This window comes from Papio anubis, chromosome 1 (assembly GCF_008728515.1).
Source record: "Papio anubis isolate 15944 chromosome 1, Panubis1.0, whole genome shotgun sequence".
NCBI classification, from domain to species: Eukaryota; Metazoa; Chordata; class Mammalia; order Primates; family Cercopithecidae; genus Papio; species Papio anubis.
The window spans coordinates 90,204,878-90,231,612 of record NC_044976.1 but is presented as its reverse complement, the minus strand read 5'-3'; the positions used below and the strand labels follow the sequence as shown (position 1 = coordinate 90,231,612).

At 42.1% G+C, this 26,735-nt stretch overlaps 1 pseudogene; it reads right to left on the bottom strand.

Annotated features, from left to right (window-relative positions):
• LOC116274528 overlaps nucleotides 1-18,128 on the bottom strand; it is a 40,729-nt pseudogene extending 22,601 nt beyond the window's left edge.
• Nucleotides 18,129-26,735: the final 8,607 nt, after the last annotated feature.

The following is a 26,735-nucleotide window of genomic DNA, read 5'->3' as shown; positions in this document are numbered from 1 at the left end:
ATTTGATAGTCAGATTTCTTAAATTTACGTCATTTGTTTAAAGCACTACAGGGCACAAACAAGTAGAGTAAACTGCAATAGTCACATCACCTGATAAAAATAATCATAAGATGAGAAGGACAGCACCAAGAAGAGACTGTTTCTTATTACCACACTAAATGAACTGGACAATTCAGCGGAGAATGTTTACTTTGTGTCATACAAGCCAGTCTAACCAAGGCCCAGGGGGTGGAGGAAGTTCCAGAGAGGCGGGGTCCTCTCGCCAACCCTTTTGAAGTTGACCAACTATTTGCTAGAATGTGCCACACAAAAAGAAAACAAACAAGAATTAGTACAGATTCCTGTGCAGCATTAAAAGTGATTCTTCAAGAGTGTCAGCTCTCCCTAGGGCTGTACTTGGCCAAGGGGGTCAAGCTCCCGAAGCTCAAGCTCCCAAAGTTCTAGCTCTTTATAGTTAATGCTTACTTTCCCTCTTCCAATAGCTCAGGCCCTAGAATGGAGTCTAGAGCCAACCCCTGATTCCCCCTCTCTTCCCCATGAGTTCACCCTTGGAACCCAGGGTGTCCTTTCCCAAAAGCCGACCCTGGTTTGGAACCTCTCGACCCTCTGAGTTGTAGTAACGTGAAGCCCTGCATAACTCCTGTATGGGAGAGCAGCTTTATAAAGTCTTGAAATGTTTCTGTTACATCACTCCCCTGGGTAGTGAGTGCCCATGACCTTTAAGACACTTAAGTAAAAAGGAGCAAAGAAGGACCACTTGAGTGAGTCTCCTCAGAACGCAGATTTATTCCAAGGCAGTTTACTGTCCTTCCTAGACGGAGCACTGATTGACAATTTTTAAACACACAGCCCTTGATAAAACAAATGTCAAGTTCTGCCTAACCAGTTCTGCCCACTGTATTAAAAATACTGGACACTTATGGTCTCTTTTGTTGGTATGAGTTAATAGACTTTTTGTCTTCAGTAATGTTTCAGGAAGTCTGGTCTGTTGACTGCTTTAGAATCACCTGAGATGCTTGTGAAAATGCAGAATTCTGGACCCCATCTCTGGCCTAATAAAGCAAAGTTTCTGGGAATGAGCCAAGAAATGAGCATCCCATGTGATTCCAACGCACACCAAAGCTTATGCTGATCAGTGAGAAGTTACCTTGTCTGGCATTTACTCCTTCAGTTCATGAATATTTATTGAGCACCTATGATGTGTCAGGCATGGTTCTAAGCTCTGGGAATATAGCAGGAAATAAAATAGACACTGCCAGAGGAAGCTTACCTTCTAGAGGGGAAGGCAGACAAATAAATACATAAATGAGTCCATTTGAATACCACATAGTAGTATCAGGGGAAAACGACAAGGGCAAGCGGATAGAGAGTTGGGGTGTTATTTTTAGCTAAGGCAATGGGGCAGGCCTTTCTGAAAAGGCATTTGATTTGTTCAGAACCCTGAATGCAGTGAGGGTGCAAGCCAGCAGATAACTGAAGAAGGAGTGTTCCAGGTAAAGGGAACAGCAGGTGTAAAGGCCCCAAGACAGAAAGGATGCTGGGCATGTTCGAGGAACAGTGAAGAGGGAAATGTAGCTAGGGCAGAGGGTGTGACGGGGACGGGGTGGAAGGACTTGTGATCAGAGAGTTTGGGGAGGGGTGCAGGTCACAAAAGGATTTGAGGACTTTGCTTTTTACTCTGGGTATGATGGGAAGCCACTGGGCGGTCTGGACAGGGCAGTGACATGCTCTGCCTCTGGGTTTGAAAGGGCTCTTCCAGCTGCTGCTTCTGTCTTTGTCTAAATCTTCTCTCTAGGTGTTGCCAGCCAGTTCTATGGCTGTTAAGTGAAGAACTGATTGAGGGGAACAAGAGTACCTTCTAGTCACACTTGTACATCTACCACTCATGGTATTCTTCTATATGTCAGTCGTTTAAATCGCCATCTCCTTTAATTCTATGAGATAGGCACAGGATTAGCACCCCTATTTTATTGATGAGGAAATTCAAGCTCACAGAGATCATACAACTTGAAATGTGATGGAAGCGGGTTTTCTAACTTAGGCTGCTGATTTTAACCCACGTGCGCCACTGCCTCCCCGATAGAACCACTAAGCTTTGCTGCACCTGCATGGGTAAAACGAAGCATAACAATTGTGAAGATTTAACAAAGAAAAGAAAAGGGGTCTAGATTCATGACCAGTGGGGGAAAGGTTGAAGCCAACACATACATGTGAACCTTGAAGTTTCAGCTTTATTATTTTCAGTTTGTGCTTTAGCAACTCCTTCTTCTGTATACTTAATAGCGAGTCATGCAAATTCAAAGTCACAGCCCTAAAAAGCCGCCTAACCACAGGGAGTTTAATTTATCAGCAATTTCAGACTGCCTTCTTTCTCCCTCTTTGCTCCATCGAACCAGAGCTGCATCCTGCTCTATTAACCACCACTCAAAGTTGCTTCTAAAGTCTGTTTGTTTTCCTTTTTTCAAACTGGTCTTTCTTTTTAGGGAATTATCTCCATACTTAGCACATCAAGATAGGAAATGAACTTCTCGACTCTGTTAGAATTACCCCCTCAGTTAGCAAAGTTAAATAGAGCCCTAACCCAAGGCAGCCCACCTAATCTAAGAAGATGTCATCTCATAAACATATCAAATGATGGTCTGCTTGTGCCAGGGAGATATCTACTTTTTATACAGTATTTTTGTAGGTAGTCTTGGCAGACTAGGAGCTGTCTAATTGAAAGGCATGGAGTATGAGTTAATTGCTGCCATTGTTTTTCAAGCTTAAACTACTAATTTGTAGCTTCTTGCATAACTGACAGAAAAGCAACGAGGAAGTATTATCCATTAATAATGCAGTAAAGTTCTAGTTACTCAGGAGCCTGGAACAGGAGGATTGCTTGAGTCTAGGAGTTTGAGGCTGCAATGAGCTATGCTTGTGCCACTGCCCTGCAGTCTGGGCGACAGAGCGAGGCTATGTCTCTAAAAAAAATGAATTAATTTAAAAAATACAGTAAAATTAAATGCCCCCAGTCACTCCTGCAAATTCTGAATCAAATGAACTGCAGATATTCATATGTTTAATTCAGTTGTCAATAAGAATTTATAATTGCCTAACAGCTGAGCTGAGAGCAAAACTTTTTGTTTTTTTAAGTCTAAGAAGAAAAAAGAGGTAAGGACAGAGGGGGTGGAGTTCAAAACTAACTTAGAGCCAGCTGTGTTTCTTCTTCAAGAGGGACCACTGAGGAGGTGATGGCTTGTTTAATTTCAGAAATGTAAACAGAAGAAAGCCTGTCACAATTAAGTTAGAATTTAAGTACTAATTAAGTCTGATGCAGTATAATGGAGATTTAGATTTAGTAAATATTGATCCCAAGTGGCTTTACTTTCTTTATGCATCTCAAATTAATCTTAATGTAAACAAAGGGCATGTGTTCTTTTCAAAGTAAAATTTGCTCCTATCTGTATTCCAAGAGAAATGAGATTGGAAACCACAAGGATTACATTTCCCAGGAATGTATATGAAAGACCACAGCCTTGGAGCAGTGCTATCTGTATTTCTGCAGTACTGCTTGGGGCCTGTCACTCCACACAGAGCAGCAGCAGATCACTAAGGAATCCTGGCAAGATTAAACACACACACACACACACACACACACACACACACACGCTTATATAAACTGACCCAAAGTGTTATAGACTCCAAGATTTTAAGATCTACTTTTTAAGGTCAATTGCATAACTGGAAAAGTGAGTTTAAAATATTTGAAAAAAATTATAATTAATCTACCAGTGACTACAGCTCCCATTTCAGTCCATCTCTGCGATGGCTAACTGAAAATCCAGATCGCCTTTGAGGGCATGGAGAAATAAACAGTTCCTGATACTTCACAGGAGAGGAATTTATTTAATGCTGTTAAGGGAGTTAGTGATTGCCCAGTTTACTCTGAAACCATCTTTGTCATCTAAAAAACTAAGAAATTCTTGTTAAATGAGTTAACTGTTAATTTTGTTTTTATGCAAACACAATATACCTATATTGTTTTCTTAAAGTTTTAGTATTTTCTTAAGCAGTTGGCATGAGAAAGACAAGAAGAAAAAGTGTGCACTTGAAATGGGCAAGACATTTTCTCAAGACGGGGATTTTTGTCATATTGAATTGGTAGATAGACCGAGAAATATTTCGGTAATAAAATGTATGGCGTCTTAAATTTTATATCAGAATTATAGTCCTAGAAAGAACTATCCCCCTTTTCTGGGCATGACTGTCCCTGAAAAACATTAGTATTTCTCTGAACAGTTTTATAACTGAACTAGAGATCAAGAAAGTGAAATAGCTGGGTTACTCATTTTATAGGTGGGAGGACAGAGGCTTCTTCTGTGAACCCACTAAAGAGATGATAGCTTAGATGAAATCCAGGATGTATGTTGAGGAGGAACGAACAGCAATTGGCAATGGATAGGATTTGAAGGGTGAGAAAAAGGAATCAGGTATGCCTCCCAGGTTTTGGGTTTGAGCAGTTGACTGGATGCTGATATGACATCCTGAGATGGCAAAGCCTGGGAGAAGAACAGTTGTGAAGGTAATAGGACAAACGGTTCTGCGGTGCATGACGTCCGAGGTGTTAACTATCCACATGGTGATGTTAAATAAGCAGTTGAATATGTGAGTCTGGAGGCTCAAGGGAGCTCAGGGCTAGACATAGAAAAGGGGAAAGAATTCAGATGGAGAAGAGAAGCAGGCCCCAGACTGAGCTCTGTGTAGGGAGTAGTTCTGGTAGGAAAATCAAAATAAGGAAACTCCTAATTTTGAGATCCTGTACAGAGTATTTTTATTACCTTGTTTAGAGTTATGAATTCCTAGAATAGCAAACATACCCATATTTAAATATCTGTACAAAAACATATTTCAGGATAAAAAAATTGACGAATTTTGGATTAATTGCTTTAGAATTATTTTTAATCATTGCAAGTTAAGAGTTGATTATATTCTGGAATACTATGCAGCTGTGAAAAAGAATGAGATCATGTCTCTTGCAGTAATAGGGATGGAGCTGGAGGCCATTATCCATAGCAAACTAATGCAGGAACAGAAAACCAAATACTGTATGTTCTCACTTGTAAGTGGGAGCTAAATGATGAGAACTCATGGACACATAGAGGGGAACAACAGACACTGGGGTCTATTGGGAGAGGATCAGGAAAAACAGCTCATGGGTACTGGGCTTAATATCTGGGTGATGAAATAATCTGTACAACAAGCCCCCGTGACACAAGTTTACCTATGTAACAAACCTGCACATATACCCATGAAATTAAAATAAAAGTTAAAAAGAGTTGATTATATGCTTATTTTCACATCCAGTAGGAACTAGTTCAATGAATTTGACAAACCTTTAGTAAATGGCTTTGGAGTCAGACATTCTGGGCTTGCATGCTAGTTACACCTACCTAACTAGCCATGAGATCTCAGGCAAATAAATTAGGATCTAAGCATTGGGTTCATGAGGTAAAAAAATTGCACTGGGAGAAGTAAGTGAGACAATTTAAGGTAAAATACCTGGAACAATTCCTAGCACACAGTAAGAGTTCAATAAGAGGAAGCGATTGTTAATTAGATAAGGCATGTTCTCCCAGAGACTTTCAAGTCTGTTGAGAAGAGGCAGACACAACCAGGAAATGCCAGCAAGAAGTTTCCAAAGTGAGGAGATTTGATATGAGCAGAGAACCTCCTGAAAACACTTTTGTTCCCTTCCAGTCAAAAGGAGTCAGAGGGATGGTCCCAGCCGCCCTTGCTCTCCTGGGCGGGTGGAGGCAGCCCAGCTTCAGCCCTTAAAGAACCGTCTGCACAAAAGAGACGCTGCCTCCTCCTCAGCACTCAGAGCCAAGGGCAGCTGGCTGCCCTATCTGGGTCCTTTCCTTCCCTTGGATGCCTCCGCTTTTCCCAAGGCCCTCCCCTCACCCGCCCGAGTCTCCTCACAACCGGAACTTTACCCTTCCCAGGGTCACACTTGGTTTCCTGAGATGCGGGTATGTCTCTAATTAAACAGTTTCAGTTCCCTCTTTGGCCTGGGGTTTCCAATAACAACGCCTGTGGCATCCAAAGGACACTTTCTTTTGGATCCAGGTCTTGCTGCTGGGTTGGGGTCCTTCCTGCTAGGCTGGAGCCCTTGTTTTCGAGGCCCACTCTGGTCCGCGGCGCTGCCTGTACCTTTGCAAACATGGATTCCATCCCCTGTGAGGCAGAGGGCTGTTTGTCCCTGCTTGACATGGCTACTTGGCTCACTGGTCTAATTCACTATGGATTCTCAAATGTCTCTTTCTTCCATTCATTATATCACAGCCCCTTGAGCAGCCAAAGGATCAAATCTAAGCAGGACATGAGATGTACTTCCTGCCTTAGACTTGCCCTTGTTGGCAGCCAGGCCTGCTGTAGCGGCAAAAGGCAGAACATTTTACTGAGTTCAGTGTGTAGCTGAGTAATGGATCCATTTTTAGGGTGTTGGGTCCCAACGCAGTGGTTGATCTGTGTCTCCAGGGATTTACAGGATTGAAGAATAACAGCAACAACAAAAAAAATTGATAAATGTAAAATGCCATATGCTGGTGAATAATATCCCGTAAGTCCATTTAAAACAACAAATATTTTGTATAATAACAATTTCTAAAATGATCTTTTAAAATGATTACTTTTGAATTGATTAACCCAGTGCTTCGAACTATGAATAGTCCTCAGTGTTGCTGTTTGTTTTACCTCTCCTCCTGATCTTTTTGCTTTCTACTCTGAGCCTGAAAATCAACAATTAAGCATCCCTGTGTGCCAAGGAAATTAGGTCAAGCCTGCCGCCATGGATCCTGCCAGCCATGCCAGGCCCAGAGGCTTCCTGCCACTCGAGAGGAGCCATTGAAGACCTCCTTGGGTGGTCAGAGCTTAGGGAAAGGCAGAAGTAAGTTTATTTCGAAGGTAGGCTTATGCTTTGAGGCCTTTTTCTTGTACCAGCCTCTCCCCAGGCCCTGCACCTCATTTTCAGTTTGTAATTTTTTGTTCCTTTTCTTTAAAAGGGCAGAAATTATATAGGCTTGAAGACTCACTGAACCTGGGTCTACCTTTATGAGGGGTGAACTCACTTGAGGGCCAGCCAAGAGATCCTGCCAGCTCTGGGCTCCTTTTGGGCAGCCTGCCCTGAATGGGCAGGGGCTGACCTGAAACTGTGTTGGGTATAGTTGCCATGTCAACAGGCCCAGGGCAGTGACCAAGGACCATACTGGGGAAAATATTCCACGGCCCAGGTTACTGCTGGAGAAATTTGAATGGCCAGAGGCAATCCACATTTTTTCTTTTTTTTTTCAGAGAGAGGGAGTCTCACTATATGTCTCAGGCTGGACTCGAACTCCCAGTCTCAAGCAATCTTCCCACCCAACCTCCCAAGTAGCTGGGATTACAGTCGCGTGCCACTGCATCAGCCCACAATGGATGTTTATGTCCCTCACTGAGTAACCAAAGGGAGGTGCTTTTTGATGGAATATTAGAAAAACAGATTCACATAAACCATGGGCTGTGAGGTAGGGCTGATCATCCATCTGGTCAGTTGGAGGAGCCTCCCAAGGACTCCTGTCTCCCTGAGTTTGCCCACATGTGACCGGATCCTCCTGATTTGGAGGACTTGTCTTTGGGATTCCCTATTCTTTTCACATCTCATTCAGGGTTCTTGTTGCTAGTTTTTGTGGTTTCTTGAGTCTTAGCTGTTTCTCCAGGACTCTGGCCAAGTTCCTCAATTCATTGTACCTGCACGGAGGACGGAATGTAAATGGTATATAGATTTTGAACAACATTGTAAATGCTTTATGGATTGTGTGTTACAGAGAGTAGCTGAGCTGTAAAATTGGGATTAAACCAATGTGTTTACAGAAATGTTCTGTTAAACTTCTGTGCTTTTTTAATACAGCCTTTGTGATGCAGAGTTTTGAGTACTTGGAGGGTGCTTCAGAACTGGGGACTCCGAGACCATCTCTGGCAGCCTCTTGTGAGCATCTGAGCCAACATCTTGGTTGCATTTTCTCCACGTTGGAGTGACTCTTCTTGGGCATGCCAGCTTCTTCTTTGAGTTTGTAATGCATTCCTGACCAAATACCCCTCACATGTGCCCTTCCATGTGAACAGAAACGCCTCTCCCTCTGAGGTGAAAATGGTGCTGTCAACACCCTCCTCAGAGGGCACATGCCTTGTGAGTGAGAGTGATGGAGCTCTGCCAGCCGCCATGCTCTCCACCCTCCTCACGGGAAAGGCTGCTCTTCACTGGCCAGCCCGCTGGAAATGTCCCTCTGAGTCACTCTTACCAAGGCAGGAGAAAGCAGTTTCCTGCTTTCATGCCTTCCCTTTTTTCTTTTCTCTCTTCCTTCCTTCTTCCGTTTCTCTTCCTTCCCTCCCTCTTGACCTTCCTCTCTCCCTTCCTCCCTTCTTTCCTTCCTTCCTTTGCTCTCAGCTAACTATAAATAACGCCAAGAAGCAACATGGCATACAAACCCCTCTGAAGGGATTAATAACTGTTAATAATACCAGAAAGCACTTTACAGAATATATTATTCCTAATCCATATCATAATTCTACATGGTAGTTTTCTTTTCTTTATGCTTTCATACAGATGAGGAAACTGAGGCTGAAACAGGCAATTAATTTGTGCAGGTGGCACGTTTACTACAGGTGGAAACAGGAGGCATTCCTTTGTGAGTGACCTACCTCCACTTCCCACTCTGTGACTTTGCACATTCAATCATTGCTTGGCTCCACCAGCGGTATATAAGGTGAAAGAGGATCCTGCCAGCCATTCTAGGCCCAGAGGACATCTCTCTCTCTCTCTCTCACACACACACACACACACTCTCTCTCACACACACACACACTGTCTCACACACACACACACTCACACACTCATTGATGGGGTAATAGGATCGAGAGATAGCTTTGCATCATCAAAAAGAAGTCAGCCCTTTTAGCCTGGAGCTTTAGAAGATGAAGAAAAAAAGAAGTCAGACAGTCCTAGCTTTGAATCCTGGCCCAGCCACTTACTAGGTGGGAGACCTTGGGCGAGTCACTTACCCTCTCTGAGCTTCTGTTTCCTTCCTTGGGTGTAGAATGGGGATAAGAAGCTTGCAAGAGCAGAATAAGGATTCAAATCTATGTAGCAGGTACTCACTAAATAGTAGATATTTGTATGATTTGAAACTGTCCATAATCGTTCCTGTAGGCTTTAAGAAGAAAGCACCCAGAAATGAGTTGTATCATCTGAGTTTGTGATGGATGCGTATTGGTAGGAAATAAGTGAGACAATATTTCAGAAATTGGCATAAAGCCATGGGAGGTCCAGCTCAGAGACCACTTTGGGCTGGTCTTGGCTTATAACCCACTGAAAACCAACTCACTGAGGTTCATTTATTGGGAGGTTTATTATAGTTAATTAATAAACTAGGATTGAAATAGGCAATGGTTGAGCCTATTTTTAGTACCTCTTTTTTTTTGAGATGGAATCTCACTCCGTCACCCAGGCTGGAGTACAGTGGCACAATCTTGGCTCACCGGCAACCTCTGCCTCCCAGGTAGAAGCGATTCTCCTACCTCAGCCTCCCGAGTAGCTGGGACTATAGGTGTGTGTCACCACACCTGGCTAATTTTGTATTTTTAGTAGAGACGGGGTTTTACCATGTTGACCAGGCTGGTCTCAAACTCCTGACCTCATGATCCACGCGCCTCAGTCTCCAGTTTTTTTTTGAGACAGAGTCTTGCACTGTTGCCCAGGCTCAAGTGCAGTGGCATGAACATGGCTCACTGCAGCCTCGACCTCCCCAGGCTCAATCAATCCTCCCACCTCAGCCTTCTGAGTAACTGGGACCACAGGCATGCACCACCATATCCAGCTCATTTTTAAATTTTTTGTAGAGATGGGGTTTTTCCATGTTGTCCAGGCTGGTCTCAAACTCCTGGGCTCAAGCAGTCCTCCCACCTCGGCCTCGCAAAGTGTTGGAATCCCAGGCATGAGCCACTGTGCCCGGCCAATTTTTGGCACCACCAGACTCCAGACTGCTGTCCAGCACTTGTGCTCTGCATTTTTTCCCAGCCTTGTCTGCCATCATAACATTCATTTCCACATTCCATTTGCTCTCAGCTGACTGTAAATAACGCCAAGAAGCAACCTGGCATACAAACCCCTCTGAAGGGATTAATAACTGTTAATAATACCAGAAAGCACTTTACAGAATATATTATTCCTAATCCATATCATAATTCAACATGGTAGTTTTCTTTTCTTTATGCTTTCATACAGATGAGGAAACTGAGGCTGAAACAGGCAATTAATTTGTGCAGGTGGCACGTTTACTACAGGTGGAAACAGGATCTGAACTCAAATTTGTCTGTGAATGTTCTCAGAATATTCACCTACATGTTGCCCAAAGTCAAGGCTGCCCTGGGGCGGTGTGTATACCTGAATGACAATCAATGCAGGCACTGAGGGAAGGGAGAACCGATGCTGGAGAGGCAAGCATAACTGCCACTGTTAACTTTGTGACCAACTTTCATGTCTTGTGGCCTAAAGGACAATCGTATCCCTTCTAGGGGAATTTCCCCACCTCCGTGTTGAATCCCAGGATGAGTAGTACTCCATGGAAAAGAGGTCAACTTGAGAACCGGGAGATATGGTCATGGGGCATGAAAAGGTTCTAAGCTGTTCCTGAAAGGATGTCACTGATGTGGAATACAGGTGAGCTACTTGGTCCTCAAAGGAGTGCCAGGGAGGACAGTAAAGACCGCATGGCAGGCCAGGTGTGGTGACTCACTCCTGTAATCCCAGCACTTTGGGAGGCTGAGGTGGGTGGCTCACCTGAGGTCAGGAGTTTGAGACCAGCCTGGCCAACATGGCGAAACCCTGTCTCCACTAAAAATAAAAAATTATCCAGGCATAGTGGTGCGTGCCTGTAGTCCTAGCTGCTTGGGAGGCTGAGGCACAAGGATCGCTTGAACCCAAGAGGTGGAGGTCGCATGAGCCAAGATCATGCCACTGCACTCCAGCCAAAACAAAACAAACAAAAGACCACATGGCAGTGAGGAGGCTCCCACAGCGATCCCAAGCAATGTGCGTTCCATCCCTGTGGCCTGCTAAGTGAGGTTTCCAGCAGTTCAGTTGAGACTACTGGCCGGCCAGGGCTTCTGTTATTGGTGCCCACACCATTTGGTTGGCCCCTCCAGGAGAGAGGCCTGAGGAGCCTGGGGATTTGTACGATATAGCTTGGTGGCTAGGAGAGTGGTTGCCTGTGTCAGAGCACTTGAGCCAGATCCTGAATCTGCTACTCACAAGGAGTGTGAGTCTGGATACACTGATAAACCCTTCTGTAAGTGCAAATAATTTCTTCATCTGTCAAATGTGAATCATAATTGTACCTATACTTTATTGGAGTGTGGGAAGATTAAAAGGGCTAATATATGGGAACACTTAATACAGAGCCTGTATGTAATAAACACCCAATAAATGTAAGCTTTTAATATATTTTTGGTTTCTTTATATATTACAGTATAGTGGTTTTCAACTGGGGACAATTTTGCCCCTCACACCGCTGTCACCTCCACATTTGGTTGTTACAGCTGGGGGAGGTGAGTGCTACTGGTTTCTAATGGGTAGAGGCCAGAAATGTTGCTAAACATCCTCAATGCACAGGACAGCCTCCCATCGAAAGGAATTACCTGGTTTAAAATGTCAGTAGTGCTAAGGTTCATAAAATCCAAACCATGTGGATTTTCCATTGTTCACCAACAAGTTGGTGAGATATTTGATCCAACCATGAGACTGGGAAGAGATTCAAGAGGTTAGTAAAAAGCATCTTTGGTATAAATAAGTGGGGCTGTACCCCACATCATTTTGACCCAATTCTCAAATTCCACTTTCAGGATTGGTTAATTTGTTCCATGTATTATAAAGCAAAAGGCGACAACTTGGAGATCACTAGCATTCTGGAAAATTAATGAATAGCAACAAGGAAATAAAATAAACCATATTAGTTCCTAAGATTCAGCTTTGCTCCTTGCATATATGAACATCTTCACCACTGATGGGTTTACTCATTTTCCTTGCAGAAAACTTAATAAAATTCTATTTGCATGTCTTTGTCCAAGATATTTTCTCTACCTGAAATTTTCTGTTCTCCTTGCACCCCCACCCAACCCTAACTCCCCACACCCCCACCCCATCTCTTGACTACTGAAATTGACTTTTTTTTCCTTTTTTTTTTGAGACAGAGTCTGACTGTGTTGCCCAAGCTGGGGTACAGTGGCATGATCTCGGCTCACTGCAACCTCTGACTCCTGAGTTCAAGTGATTCTCTTGCCTCAGTCTCCTGAGTAGCTGGGATTACAGGCACCCACCACCATGCCTGGCTCATTTTTTGTATTTTTAGTAGAGACAGGGTTTCACCATATTAGCCAGGCTAGTCTCGAACTCTTGCCCTCAGGAGATCCACCCGCCTTGGCATCCCAAAGTGTTGGGATTACAGGTGTGAGTCACTGAACCTGACCTAAAATTGACATTTTTATTCATCTTTTAACATCTGCTTCCCACTTCACCGCTTCCAACTTTACTGCAGTTGGGAATTTTCTCTCCTTTTCTCAACTCCTCAGTCATGGTCTGATCACACCTTGCCTTAAATTGAAGTTATTTGTGAACATGTCTTTCTCCACGACCTGCCTGAGAGCTTTTCCATGCAAAGACTTTGTCTTTTTCCTCTTTGTATCTTCCAGAGCTTCTAATGTTGAGGCTCAGCATGTGCTTGAGTAAATGAGCGAATGAATGGGTCCCCACAGAAATACTCCCTCATTGCCAAATTCAAATCAAGCGCAAGCCAGGGAGACCTGTGCCCAGGCACAGTCCCTGGTTAGGCATTTCCATAGTACCACACATCTCTGATGAAGCCATTTTCTCTTGGATTCCTTGGGAAAACATCCCAGGCATGTACAATAAAGGTCACCCCTCTGGGCAGTGGAGTGTCTAGCTGAATTTATGTTTCTCCTCTCAAATGCCACAAAGCTGAAGTATAAATAGGGTGGGGCCTAGAAATAAGAGGATATTGTGGTGTGAATGCCAGCAATTTAGAGCATTGAGCCCCCTGCCCTTGATGCAGTCAAAGGGCACTGCCCACTCTCTATAGGACTGTTGTTAAGGGCCAAAGGGTGTCATGTGAGTGTCAAAGGAAAGTTCACATTTCCATGGAAGGCCCAGGGGCCAAGAGAAAGGTCAGGAGCGTCTGTAGGGCTTTTGTCTGACTGTTCTTTGTTCAAACCCACATGTGGCCCTATGTTGATCTCACAGCTCTCTGCATGTGTTGCTGGGTGGATGAGAATGCTGTGCAGCTGGACCCTGAGTAATGGTTCCGGCCTTCAACAAGCTCTGCAGAGAAGCTAGTTTAGACAGGGTTGCATTCTCCTCTCAATTTCCAATTTGGCAAAGGAAACTGCATATTCATCAAGTCAGAGGAGAGTTAAGGGCGTTGCCCTCAAGTTCTTCTCCCTTCCCACGTGTGTAAGTCATGAAGGAAAAGTTCTGACAGTGTTTTTCTGTGATGCCAATTCATGGCTTAGGTGTGTCAATGCCAGCCTAGTTCCTGGTACAGGGTTGGTATTATTTTTAAACTTTTTATGATGGAAAATTCTAAGTATGTACTCAGGTAGATGAATACGCAAGATTTCAAACATCTAAAACAGTGCTTATCACTCAACTTCAACAGTTATGAACTCATGGTCAACATTGTTTTACACACACCCCACTCACTTCTGTCACCTCATTTGCATTATTTGGAAGCAAATTCCAGACATCATATAATTTTCTCTGTAAGCAGTTCTGTATGAACATCTAAAAGAGAACTAATTTTTTAAAGGCACAATACTATAATCACATTTAAAAAATAACAACAGATCCTTAATATCATCAAATATCCTGCCGTGTTCAAATATTAATTTCTTATAAATGTCATAATTCCTTTAAAAAGTGTCCTTATTTGATTCAGGATCCAAATAAGGCCCACACATTGTGATTGGTTGCTATGTCTCATTATGCTTCTCTCTCCCACTCTCTCGTTCTCTCTCTTAGTACCTTTGAAGAAAGCAGACTGTTGGTCATGTAGCCTTTCTCACAGTCTGGAGTTTTCTGACTGCAACCCTGTGGTGTCATTTTACTTGTTGCTCTGTTCTCTGTTCTTCCTGTAAATTGAAATTGGTAGTTGGATCTTGGGCTTGATATGCTTCAGGTTTGGTCTTTTAAAAATTTTTTGGTAAGATTGCTTCATAGATGGTAGCATATTCTTCCATCAGAATGTATATAATATTTGGTTTCTCTCCTTTTGTGATACTAGCAGCTGTTAATGATCAATTCCTAGATCCATTAATTCATTAGAAATTGCAAAATGGTAATGGGGATATTCTAATTCAACCATTCCTTTTTCATTTTTAGCTATAATACTTCCATAAAGAGAAGAGGAACTTCTCTTCTATTACTTGGTTACCCAGTACAATTGTTCATATAGGAAAGGCAGGCAAATGCTCAATTTTTTCTTCTTATTTACCAGTATTCTTATAAAAGGATTCACTAGCCACCTTCAAGGGTGTCCAATTATTATCTTTTAGAATCATCATGAACTCATGATTTAAACGTATTTGATGCATTTTAATCTACTGCAATTACAGTCATTGATTTTCAAATTACCTCATCTTTGGCCAGTGGGAATCTAAGCTGGCTCTTTAGTCCTTTGATATAATTCTGGTAGTTTTTGATAACTTCCTTGCTATCTACTATGACAAGGTATTCCAGGCACATCTTGTACATTTCCTGTTCTAAAAGTGTAACCAACCATTTATCCAAAGAACCCTTGTTCCTTTTAGTGAGAAATGGCATTTCCGGAGCTCACTCTAGGCCCTGGGGGTGCTGTATGCTATCTAGGTGGCCATTGGTGCTAGGCCTTTTTGGTAGACAGAGCTAGGAAATATGTTTATTTCTTAAGATAACATCCAACATCAGTTCATATTGATATTTCCAATTCAAATTCAGAATTGCAGGGATTTTGCTTAATGTCTTCATTCCTATATCTCCTTTCTCTCAAAGTTGAGAATCTTGATTTTTAAAGACACTGGGAATTATAGATTATTACATAATTATGCATTTGTTCTATCATAAAACACACACACATGCACGTCTCAGAAAAATTACCAACATTTTCCCCAACAATATAATTTCTGAAAAGAGTGTAAGTGGTTTTTGTTTATGTAGTTATTGTCCCTATGGTACATAGGGACTTGCAGTCAAGTTGAAGTTTTAAGTCTCATGGAATAATTTCCCTCTGTGTGGCTATGCAAACTATATTCACGTTTAGGATAATTTATTTCATTTTATTTTCTGGATTTCCTTTTTCAAAATATAATTTTTTGTTAATTACAAAAAATATTTACATGGTACCAAAGTCAAATCTATCAAAGTATGTTTAAAGTAGTGTGGCTTCTATACAAATCTCTTCCATTATTTCCTTCTATCTCTTAAAAGTAATCATTTACTTTAAAATTTTATTATTTATTCTTCTATTTGTTTTTTTAAATGCACTGCATACATACATTTCCTTTTCTCAGAGAGAGATATATATATAGACAATTTTCTCTATTTATTTAGTTTATTATATCTTGGAAATCATTCCACAGTGGTATATAGAGATATTTCTTATTCCCTTTTCTAATGTGTGTATATGATGGGACTCAGCCAGTCCCTTAATGGTGAGCATTAGAGTTATTTCACCTTTGTTGGCAAAAAATAATATTAGTTGTGTACCTTTTTTTCAGCAATATATGTTTGGATTAGATTCCTGAAAATTAGATTGTTGGATTCAGAGTAGCTTGTTGCTATTTTAAAACAATCTCAATTTTAAACTACAGGACAAAGAACATATTTTTTCTACACCATTTGGGAGCAAATTGCTCTCAATGGTCCCATCACCAGTGGATACGTTAGTATGTATTTCCCATAAACAATGACATTCGCCCATGTAACCACAATACAAGTATCAAAATCAGAAAATTAATGTTGGTACAATTCTACCTTTTAATCTTTGGATCCCATTCAACCTTTACTGATAATGTCCTTGAAAGCAAAAATATTCATTTTTAGATTCATGCATTGCATGTTTGTTTGACAGAGGCATCTCTAGTCTCTGTCATTTTGAAATAGCTCTCTCCTTGATTTTCATGACGTTTATATGTTTGACGATTACAAGTCAGTTATTTATTGCATGTTCTTCAGTTTGGGTTCATAGTGGGTTTTTTAAAAATTTGTATAGGATTAATGTTGATCATGTTCTACTTAAATTAGTCTCAGGACCTTAGCTGAAGAGGTGGACCAGGATAAAGGGAGAGAACTATCTCCACAAGACAGGGGTCCATCCCCTTTGGAAATGTGTTTATCTTACTGTACACAAAGGATCGGGTCTTTTTCATGGAGAGTGCGAATGTGGGGAAGGAAGCTGATTCCCCAGGAAGCTCTGACAGATAAAAAATCTGTGACTCTGTAAATCCATCTACTTCTGTGTTTTTGTATTGTTCCTTCTTAGCTTCTTCCTTAATTTCAATACAATTGTTTGAGGGGGAGAAAAATCCAAGCTTTGTTTCAGCTGAAGTAAAGGGAAAGGAATTGGTCAAGAGAGCTGGTTAAGAGAGAGCTGCCCAAGGCCAAATAAGGTGAGTCCATAGCAAGCACTGGATGGGGAGCTACTAAGTAGACAGAGTTGAGAGCTCCTCTTTCTCCCTTCATATGCTCATCCCTCTGCTATAGGACCTACCCTATTGAAACTGTTAGTGTTTCTCTTCTCCAAGGAACTGTGGGTGCCTCTTGAATGGGAGCTACAAACAATTAACAGAGTCAAGCAAGAGGACTACAGGTGCCCGCCACCACGCCTGGCTAATGTTTTGTATTTTTTTTAGTAGAGACAGGGTTTCACCGTGTTAGCCAGGATGGTCTCAATCTCCTGACCTCATGATCTGCCCGCCTCGGCCTCCCAAAGTGCTGGGATTACAGGTGTTAGCCACCGCGCCTGGCCTTTTTTTTTTTTTTTTGATACAGGATCTCGCTCTGTCACCCAGGCTGGAGTGCAGTGCTGGGATCCTGGCTCACTGAAGCCTTGACCTATCAGGCTCAAGTGATCCTCCCACCTCAGACTCTCATGTAGCTGAGACTACAGGCATGTGCCACCACACCCAGCTAATTTGTAAACTTTTTGTAGAGATAGAGTTTCCGTATGTTGTCCAGGCTGGTCTCAAACTCCTGGCCTCAAGTAAGCCTCCTGCGCTGGCCTCCCAAAGTGCTGGGATTACAGGCATGAGCCACTGCATCCAGCCTGATGCTTTTTTTGTCTGGTTTTTTTTTTTGTTGTTTTTAAAGATCTCTCAGCCAGAGTAATTTCATTTAAACTGAACTTGAAGACAGAAAGAAGAGAAGGGAAAGCAGGAAGTTAAAAGTTTGTGATTGATTTCTTTTTCAAGTACAGGATGCAGGAGCCTTCAGAGGGGCCTAGTTAGCCGGTACTCCCAGGAGTCCCTGCAGCCAAAATCTAGCCAGGCTTAACCCTGGGACTATAACCTGAGCCTACCTGACAGGTTGACAGTTTGGTGAGGCAGAGAGCAATTTACTTTAGCTGCATTGGTTTTCTTTTCTGGGGGACTGGCGGGGAGCGGTGGGGGCTGATAAGGGGTGGTGAGGAGGAGTAAAACCACACATCCTTAGTTTAATCAAGGTGTTTGTACTACTAGAGATAGAGCAGACATGATTTCCCCTAGGGAAGAATGGTGGTAGTTTGGGGGATGCTGTCTGTGTGTGTCTGAATTGGGCCACAGCCCTCAAATAGACTGAGTCCTTTTGTTATTTGGCAGGAACTCCAATCCACTCATCAAGAAAAAATAAAGGTGCACCTTCAAACAACAGCTTTGAGATAATCTCAAAGATTTAAAAGTCAATATTTGCTTATAGGAACTCTGTGTACATTCCAGACACTTCATACTTGGGTCTTTTAAAATACCTTCTTTCCAATAGGGTCTAGCTTGGAGATCACCACTAACCAGGTCTCCATGTTCCCATCCTCCATCCCGTTTTCTGGACTCAGCATTATTGTATTTAACCCTCTAATGATTGGTATCAGGCTATAGTTGGAGCTCTCTTGATGAGAGAGTTTCTTGGCATGATTCTGTTTATTTGCTTATCATTTTATGAATTGGAGAGAAACAGCACAATTAGATACTGGAACTTCTGGATAAAAAAATTTTTGTTAAAACACTTGAAATTTAAAAGCCCTTTTTGCCTTGTAATGAGTTCTTTGAAAGATAATCTGTTTGGAGCCCTATGGGGTTTCCGAAGAAACGTGCAGCTTTGAGGGGAAATGCTCTCTGTCTCCTGGTCCCACGAGTGCACGTTTCTCAGCTGCACTCTAGCTGGACTGCTCTGCTTCCTAATGCAGTAATCAGATATTTTGGTGGAGGAAATTTTAAAGCCTAATCATGCTGTAGTGAGGAAGGTGGGATTTCTTTCATTGCCTGCAACTTAAGGGCACATTTTCCTCAAAAACCACGTATTACATTTTGGCTTCTCACAAGATGCCCAGCCCATTGCTATGAAAGGGCCCCCAGTCTCTGCCCTTGGGGAGGTTACCATCCAGAGCAGAGGAGAGGCAGCCAGCCAAATAATTTACATGTGTGGTAATTGCAGTAAATTTTTACTAGTGTTGTCAGTACATTCAACACATTTATTACATTTATTGAGCTCAGTGACTGGGAACACAAGGACAAATACCAACGTGTATCCAATCTATGCCATATGCTCTCATTGTGCCATTACTTTTTTAGTTTGGTCTCACCAAGCAAGGAAAAAAAAACACACACACACACACACACACAGCCAATTGTAGCATAAATGCACCCTGATTTCAGAGACACTAAAAAGTGGAAATTATGTATCTTTGAATGAGATACAGCAATCCCTTCCAGATTCATTGTGGAAGACAGGTAGGGAAACAATCACAAAGCAAGGTAAGAAGCACGGTTACAGAGGTCTGAACAAAGTTAGGAGTTGGTCCAGAGCCAGGAACACCTGATGCTTCCTAAGAAAGAAGGTGGTAGGCTTCACAGAGGAGGCGACATTTGGACAAGGTTTTAAAGAATGAATAAGGGGAAGGGAAGGGTGGGAGGGAAGACAGCCAAAGATTGGTTAACGGATACAAAAATACAGCTAGATAGGAGGAATAAGTTCCAGTGTTCTATAGCAATATAGGGTGAGTATAAATAACAACTACTTATTGTATATGTTTAAGTAGCTAGAAGAGCAGATTTTGAATGTTCTCAACACAAAGAAGTGATAAATGTTTGAGGTGATGGATATGCTAATTATCCCGATTTGATCATTGCACATTGCATACATGTATCTAAATTTCACACTGCACCCCATAAATACATACAACTATTATGTATCAACAATAATAAAAGCAAAAATAGAAAAGTAGATTAGTGATGCCTAGGATTGGGGAGGGGGAAGGGGGATGGAGAGTGACAAAAATGTTTTGAACTTACTCTACAGTGATGATTGTATAAAGCTGTGAGTATACCAAAGTCATTGAATTGGACACTTTAATGGGTGATTTTTATGGTATGTGATTTATATTTCAATAAAAATGTTCTTTGCAAAGTTAAAATTAAATAAAAAGAATGAATAAAGGTTTGCAGGTGGAGAAGACAGGGCATTCCAGGCTGAGGAAATTACATGTGCAAAGGCAAAGAGAAACAATAATCTTATTCAGGACTTCAGCTGTATCTCTCAGTTTAATGTTCACAACAATATAAGTTAAGTTGTATTATAACTTCTGTTTTGTAGAGAAGGAAACAGGCACAGGGTTAGTCATTTGCCCAAGGTCTCTCGGCTGGTAGTCAAGAAATAGTAGTTATTGTTATGATTTCAGTACAGTCATTTGGGCCATTGTACTAGAGCTGTGCTATTCAATATGGCAGCTTAAAATGTGGCTAGTACAAACTGAGGTATGTAGTAAGAAAAAAAATACACATCAGATTTTAAAGACTTAGTACCCAAAAAGAAGATGTAAAATATCTCACTAATTTTTAAAAATGTTAAGTACATGTTAAAATGAAAATATTTTGGATATATTTGGTTAACATGTATATTATTAAAGTTAATTTCATGATACTCTTTACAACGTTCTCTGGGGAAAGAGTTAATTCCAACTGTTTCTTTCCATTTTTTTTGTTTTTGTAATTGAGTTACCAGAAAGATGTTAAATTACATACATGGTTTATGTTATATTTCTGTTGGTCAACACTGTTCTAGAGCATTCTGCTGGGAATTGGCATGGTGAGGGTAAAAGGTGTGTGAGGGCAAAGGAATGTATTTGCACCCACATTCTCTGCACTCTGCAGCTGGCATCTCTATGTGCCTCACCTCTCATGTGGGTGCCTCGCTGTCACCTGGCCTCTGAGGTTAAGTCGGTTGCCCCAGGTTCCACGGCTGCAAGTAGCAGAGCTGGGCTTTGAACGCAGGTAGCCTAGCTCCAGAGCCTGCCTTTGAGTTCCAGAAATGTGAGTGATTTTAGGTAGTGACATTCAGCACGAGGAGAGTGGGGTCAGCTTGTGAATGTATTACCCCTTTCAGGAAGCATGCATGGGCACATTTCCAGAGGCCTCTGAGGAGTGAGTGAAATGCTGGGAATTTCTGGCATCAGTGGCAAAGTCTCCAGGAAATACCTTCCATCCTAAAGCAGCCTCCTGTGAGATCTGAGCCACTTGCACATTGCGTTCCAGGGCCACCAGCTTTTGGCCTGTACTAGTGAAATTCTGCCTCAAGCCTAAATCCTGAGCAAGGATCCAAGCCCCTTCGTACCCCAAACCTGCCTGCCTATTAGAACACCACTGCTCTAACATCTGCCCCACCCTCCATCCAGCCACACACATTCTGGCTCTCATTCTACCCCATGCACTTCTATGCACCCAGGCCTTTGCTCTAGGCTCCCACTCAGCTTATTTGATATTTCTTGTCTTGCCCACAAGGCCAACTTGTCCTTGAAGACCCAGCTCACACGTCGCCCTCTCTATAGTCTTCCCTAACTCCTTTAAGATAAAGTCTATCACTCCCTCCTCTCTTCCACATTGTAGTTCCAGGTAACTATTTGTCTATGTCTCTGTGGCCCCCACTTGATGATGTGCTCCACCTGGGCAGTGGCAGCATCTTGCCTGTCCTTGTCCATCCTAGCAGTGCCTAGTAAGTGTCTGCACACATAAAATGCTCCGCACCTGCTCTGGAACTGAATTAGATGGAATCACATTTAAACAACTGAAGGAGAATGATGACAGCTCGCTCACAATCGGAATCCCCCTTTGCAAATCCTCAGGGAGACTGATTGCTTCTGCTCTTGGCCTGTCTGTTAAAATGCAGGATTAAAAAGAGAAACAGGTAGCCAGATTTTTGTTGTGTTTTGTTTTGTTGTTGTTGTTTTTTTTAACTTCTGAAATGAGTATTACCGAAGAAAATCATGCAAGAGGAAAACAGTGATAACTTACTAGCATGACTCAGCAATGGGGCACACTTCAGAGGAAAGGAAGATTGGTTTTGCTCATAGGCTCTTTATCTGTGAAACTCAATCACTCTCCCTCACTGGTGTTTCATGCTCTGACGTCTTATGGTTTGAGGCGCGATCAGGGGCCTATTTCTGTGACACCTGAAGGCTTTACACTTGATTCATTTGCTTCTCACAGCAGCCTCATAGAGTGCAGTGAATTGTTTCAATATTTTCATTGGTCTTACAGTTTTGTCTTATAGATTTGCAACTTGTGACAACTTTTCCCACCTTCACATGGTTTGATGATTTCCTTTCACACCTACTACTAATGGTTACAATGCTCTGGATCACGCCTCGTGAGTCATTGGTGTCTGCCTTCCCCTACCACAGCCAGGTGCTGACAGTAACAAATAGGTGCCGGCAGTATGGCCTGGAGGACATGCCACAGGCCCTGAAAAGGAACCTTGAGCTGGACCCAAGAGCCAGTCCACCAGAGGTCAGGTGCACCAGAGGTCAGGATCCCTTCCTTGCCTCACAGGGATAGCCTGATCACTCTGCTCCCACTCCCATCTTTCACTGAAGGATTAATGTCTGGTATGTGTGGATGAGTTATCCTCCCACCGCTGATCCTGCCCTACTAAAATCAAAGTGACTCTTATTCTAAGAAGCAAAAATTTGACCTCACAAACACACTGCTATTTCATCCTAGGAGCCTACCCCATCCCCTGAAATAATATTTTGCACAAAACTTTCAATTAATTTACTACAATGTCCAGCAAAGATCCAGCACTTTGAAGTCAGATGACTCAACAGGAAGAGCTTTCAATTTTCTTCCTGATTGTAAGTTTGTAGCCTAAATTTTTGAGTAGGTACAATTTAGAGAAGGAAGCCTGCCTTCTGCTCAGGATAAACAGGAAATTTGCCTACACAGTCAGTGTGAAGAGCTGTGTAGTAGAATGATCTGCCGATATTTAGCTTCTATTATAGTGTTCTCCTCATTCTTCCTTCTCCATCTCCCCCTGCAGCTTCTCTTCTCTACTAAAAAAGGTGTCAGAAAGTCTGGGAATGCAGACTGTCCTAAAGCACTGCAGGTAACTCCCTCCTCCTGAAGGCAATAGAGCCCCCTAGAGACCATCCGGGTGACCAGTATGAAGAAGTGGGTGGGTAGCCCTATTTGTTGGAAGTGAGAAATAATGAGGACTTTTTATGTTTCAAAGATGGAATAGGAAAAGTTGCCAGACCTGCAATGTAATAGTCCCAGGGGATGAAGAGTATACCGAAGTTTGGGGTCTGTAGGGCTGGACAGCCTCATACAATCTGATGCAACCCCTTTGGATGACTGGATCTTTGCAGAAAGGTCACATAAGGGACTGAAAGTTAGCACTAAGAGCTAACTTTCTGCAGTTCTGGGAACTTAAGCAAGGGGCCATCTTGGCTAAGCTGAACACAAGGTTGATGATTTTCTTGCGGAGGCCTTGCTATGGTTTGAATATGTTCCCTACAAAGTTCATGTGTTAAGCTTAATCCTCATGTGATGGTATTGAGTGGTGGGGCCTTTTGGGAAGTGATTAAGTCAGGAGAGCTCTGCCCTCATGAATGGATTAGTGCCTTGTAAAAGTGTGAGGAACTAGCTTCGGTCCATGTTGCTCCTCCTCTCTTCTCCCATGGCAAGACACACTGTTCCTCCACTTCAGAGGATAAAGCAAGAAGGTGCCATCTTGGAACCAGACACTGAACCTGCCAGTGCCTTGATCTTGGACTCCCAGCCTCCAGAATTGTGAGAAAGAATTTCTGTTGATAATAAACTACCCAGGCTCAGGCATTTTGTTATTGTAGCACAAACAGACTCAGATAGACCTTCAATAGCCTATGCAAAGCCTTGGACTAACATCATCTGAAGGCTCAAGTGGGCACTTTCCACAGCCATGTGGCAGTGATCAGCAACATCTCACCCCTAGAGTGTGAAGGTCAGGCTGACCCTTCTTTTTGAATTATGTAAACCACTGGGATTTTGGAAAAGTTATGGGAAGACAGAGGGCCCCAAGACAGAGAGGCTAGACTTTCTGCTAATCCCACAATCTGATAAACCATGGGAACTTAGGCTACTTGTTTTATGTAAAGAAACTAAATGTGACAGTATTTGCCCCCTGGGTTTGTGGAGCAGTCCTGTTGATTACACTCAGGATGCATGTATACATAAGCAATTTGAAAACAAGAGGCTTCACCACCAGCCCAAAGTTGAAAGCTGGTGAAGGGGCTGATCCCCAGCCTCTGTCTTGATGGTTCTGGGATTCACTGAGTCAAAAACACGCAACAGAAGCCACTTGATATACATTTTATATTTATAATAAGAAGTAGAAATGATCACTCTCAGGGGAAATGATGCTAAAACAAAACAAAATAAGAGCTTGAGCTTTGAGACAAGGTTTGCCACAGTCATTCGTCATGTAAACAAGTATTTCCCTAGAACTTACTCTCTGCCATGCATTGTTCTAAGCACTAGGGAATAAAATGAAAAACAAAGCAGACATACTCCTTGCTCTCTAGTATTAAGGTAAAGAAATACATTAATCAAATAATCACTCAAATAAATAAATAACCTCAGCTAGCATTGAGGACTAATATCTATTTTCAGCCCAATTAATTTCCAGCTAAGAAACAAAATAGATCAGCCTTTATGTATAAAGCTCAAGATAGAAAAGAGTTAAGCCCTACTTGTGGCCCTGTTAAGGCTGTCCCAGGGGGAAAAGAGGACCCATTCATCAGTCCTGAGGCAATGGGTTGGTTCTTCCTCTACTGTCATTTCAGAGAATGTGCATTCCCTCTGGCATCCTGGCTGGCCCGGAAGGTCACTGCAGGCTCAGGATGCCACAAATACAGGATTGTTCACTGTCTTTGGCTGGGGAACTGGGCTGGGGACCAAGCTGGCCCACAAATGCAGGTTTTCCCACTTTATTTCAAGGGCAGCCAACTTCAGGGCCTTAAAAACCGACTTATGGCAACACTGAGAGTGATGGTGAGGGGAGCCAAAGTCAATGCCATCAACAGGCCATGTTGCCTTCAGAAAATTTCCCAATCTTTGAAATAACTACAGAGTGATTGCCAGAGTGACTCAGAGGGGAGGAGAGTTGGAGTGACTTTGGCTACTAAGGTTGTGTGTTGAAATAATAAAAGGAATTTCCTAGGGATCCCCAATCTAGTCTATTTTTTAACAGTGTAGTTTCAATTTCTTCCTATAACTCTTAGGCATACCTTGAATGAATAGAGAATTTTCTATTAATTAGTTAATCAATTCAATACAGATTGATTAATTCTAGTTTACTCTTTTAATAGATGTAAGATCATAGGTTGCAATTAATACATCTTTCCTTTCATCTAACCAACAAACATATTTAGTGCCTATTATATATCAGACTGTGCTACAATCAAAGAGGGGCACCTAACCCAGACTGAAGAGGAGAATAACAGAGAAGGGTGGCTTCCTATAGCAGAGATAAAGCTTTGGGGGTCACCAAATCTCATGCCATTTATCTCTTCCCAAGCACATGTGAAAACTACACTTCCTAGACACCCTTGGGAGTTCTTAGCTTGGGGCCGCATGACTGGATAGCCAATAGGATAGAGCAGAAATGATGTATGCTACTCTCAGGCCTGGCCATAAAATTCACTGTGCAACTGTTCATGTTCTCACTTTCTTTCCCTTCTGTTGTAACCTCTGAATCCAGATGGCAGCAATATAAGATGAAAACAATATGGATCTCTAAGTCACTGCTTAGAGGAGAGCCACAGAAGGACTATAGGGCTTATTTGTTACAACCTAGCCTTGGTTACCCTAATATGTACTCTGTAAAGGTGAGGACATCTAAGTGTAGTACTGAAGAAGAAAATATCTAGGCTATGTCAGGTAAGATGACCAACTTTGACGATCTTATTCCAGCTAGATGGGGAAAATAAAACCGTATCAAAAAATAGTTTACCAAGCAAAATATCTTGATCAAACACTAAAGTCTTGAATGAACCCCAGTTTTCTGCTTGAGAACAACTGAGAATTGTGGTTGTAGTCACCAAAGTAAAGACTGTAGAAGTTTCCTGAAAAAGTCTGATTCACAGCTGAGAAAGTTCTAACAAGAATGTAGGTAGTCGGTTCATTGAAGGAATGACTTCCTAATCATAAAAATGGATCATCCAGTTCTTGACCCTCTGAAGTTCACAATTTAATGAGGTAACATAGAGGAGATCAGAGACAGAATGTCAAGTTTATTCAAGTCCTAGAACCTTGGATCCAGAATTTTTCCTCTTCCAGGAAGCCTCTTCTGCTCAAATGTTAAACGTGTCTCTGCTTAAATGTTGCTTCCTCAGAGAACCTTTCTGACAGCTTGATATAAAGAAGTCATCCAGTTACTCTCTGTTGAATCTCCCTATTCTAATTCTCTGGGTAGTGCTTCCCACTCTCTGATACTTTTCTTGTTTATGAATTTTGTTTGTTTGATTACTGGCCATCTCCCTTCACTAGAATAGGGGAAGGAGTACTTTGTTCACCTCTCTCTCTAGCATGTTGCCAAGTAGCTAGCACATAGTAGGAGCTCCATAAATGTTTGTTGAATAATAAATAATCCCAGGAGGCCAAAAGAGAATTAAAAAGCAAACGTTTTGTTTTGAGATAGATTTGTAAATATACTGAATGACCAAGTTGGGATGTGTCTCAAATGAGAACTAGAAGATGGCCATATTTGTCATTCTGCATCAGAGAAAAACCAATGTCAATTGGCATCAATATCTTGACTCTTTTATAATTAAATTTTCTCGAGTGGTCACATGGGAGCAGCTCTGTTTCTGGAGAATACCTTTTTTAGACTCAACAAAATCCCAGGGGTGAACACAGTTTTGATATAATGGAATTTGTATACCCCAAACCCCTTTATTGCAATATGTCTCAAAGCGTTTGATGCCCTAGATGCAATTATTGCTTTAGAAGCTAAAGCAAGCAAACTCTCTTTTCAAAAGGAATATGAATTCTTGGGCTTGGGCCTCCACTACCTGATCTAACTTCTCTGGACCCTGAGGCATGTGCGCTTTAGAACTGAGTTATCAGATTTTAAGAGCATGTAGGGGGTCTGTTCCGTGACTTAATATTATCTT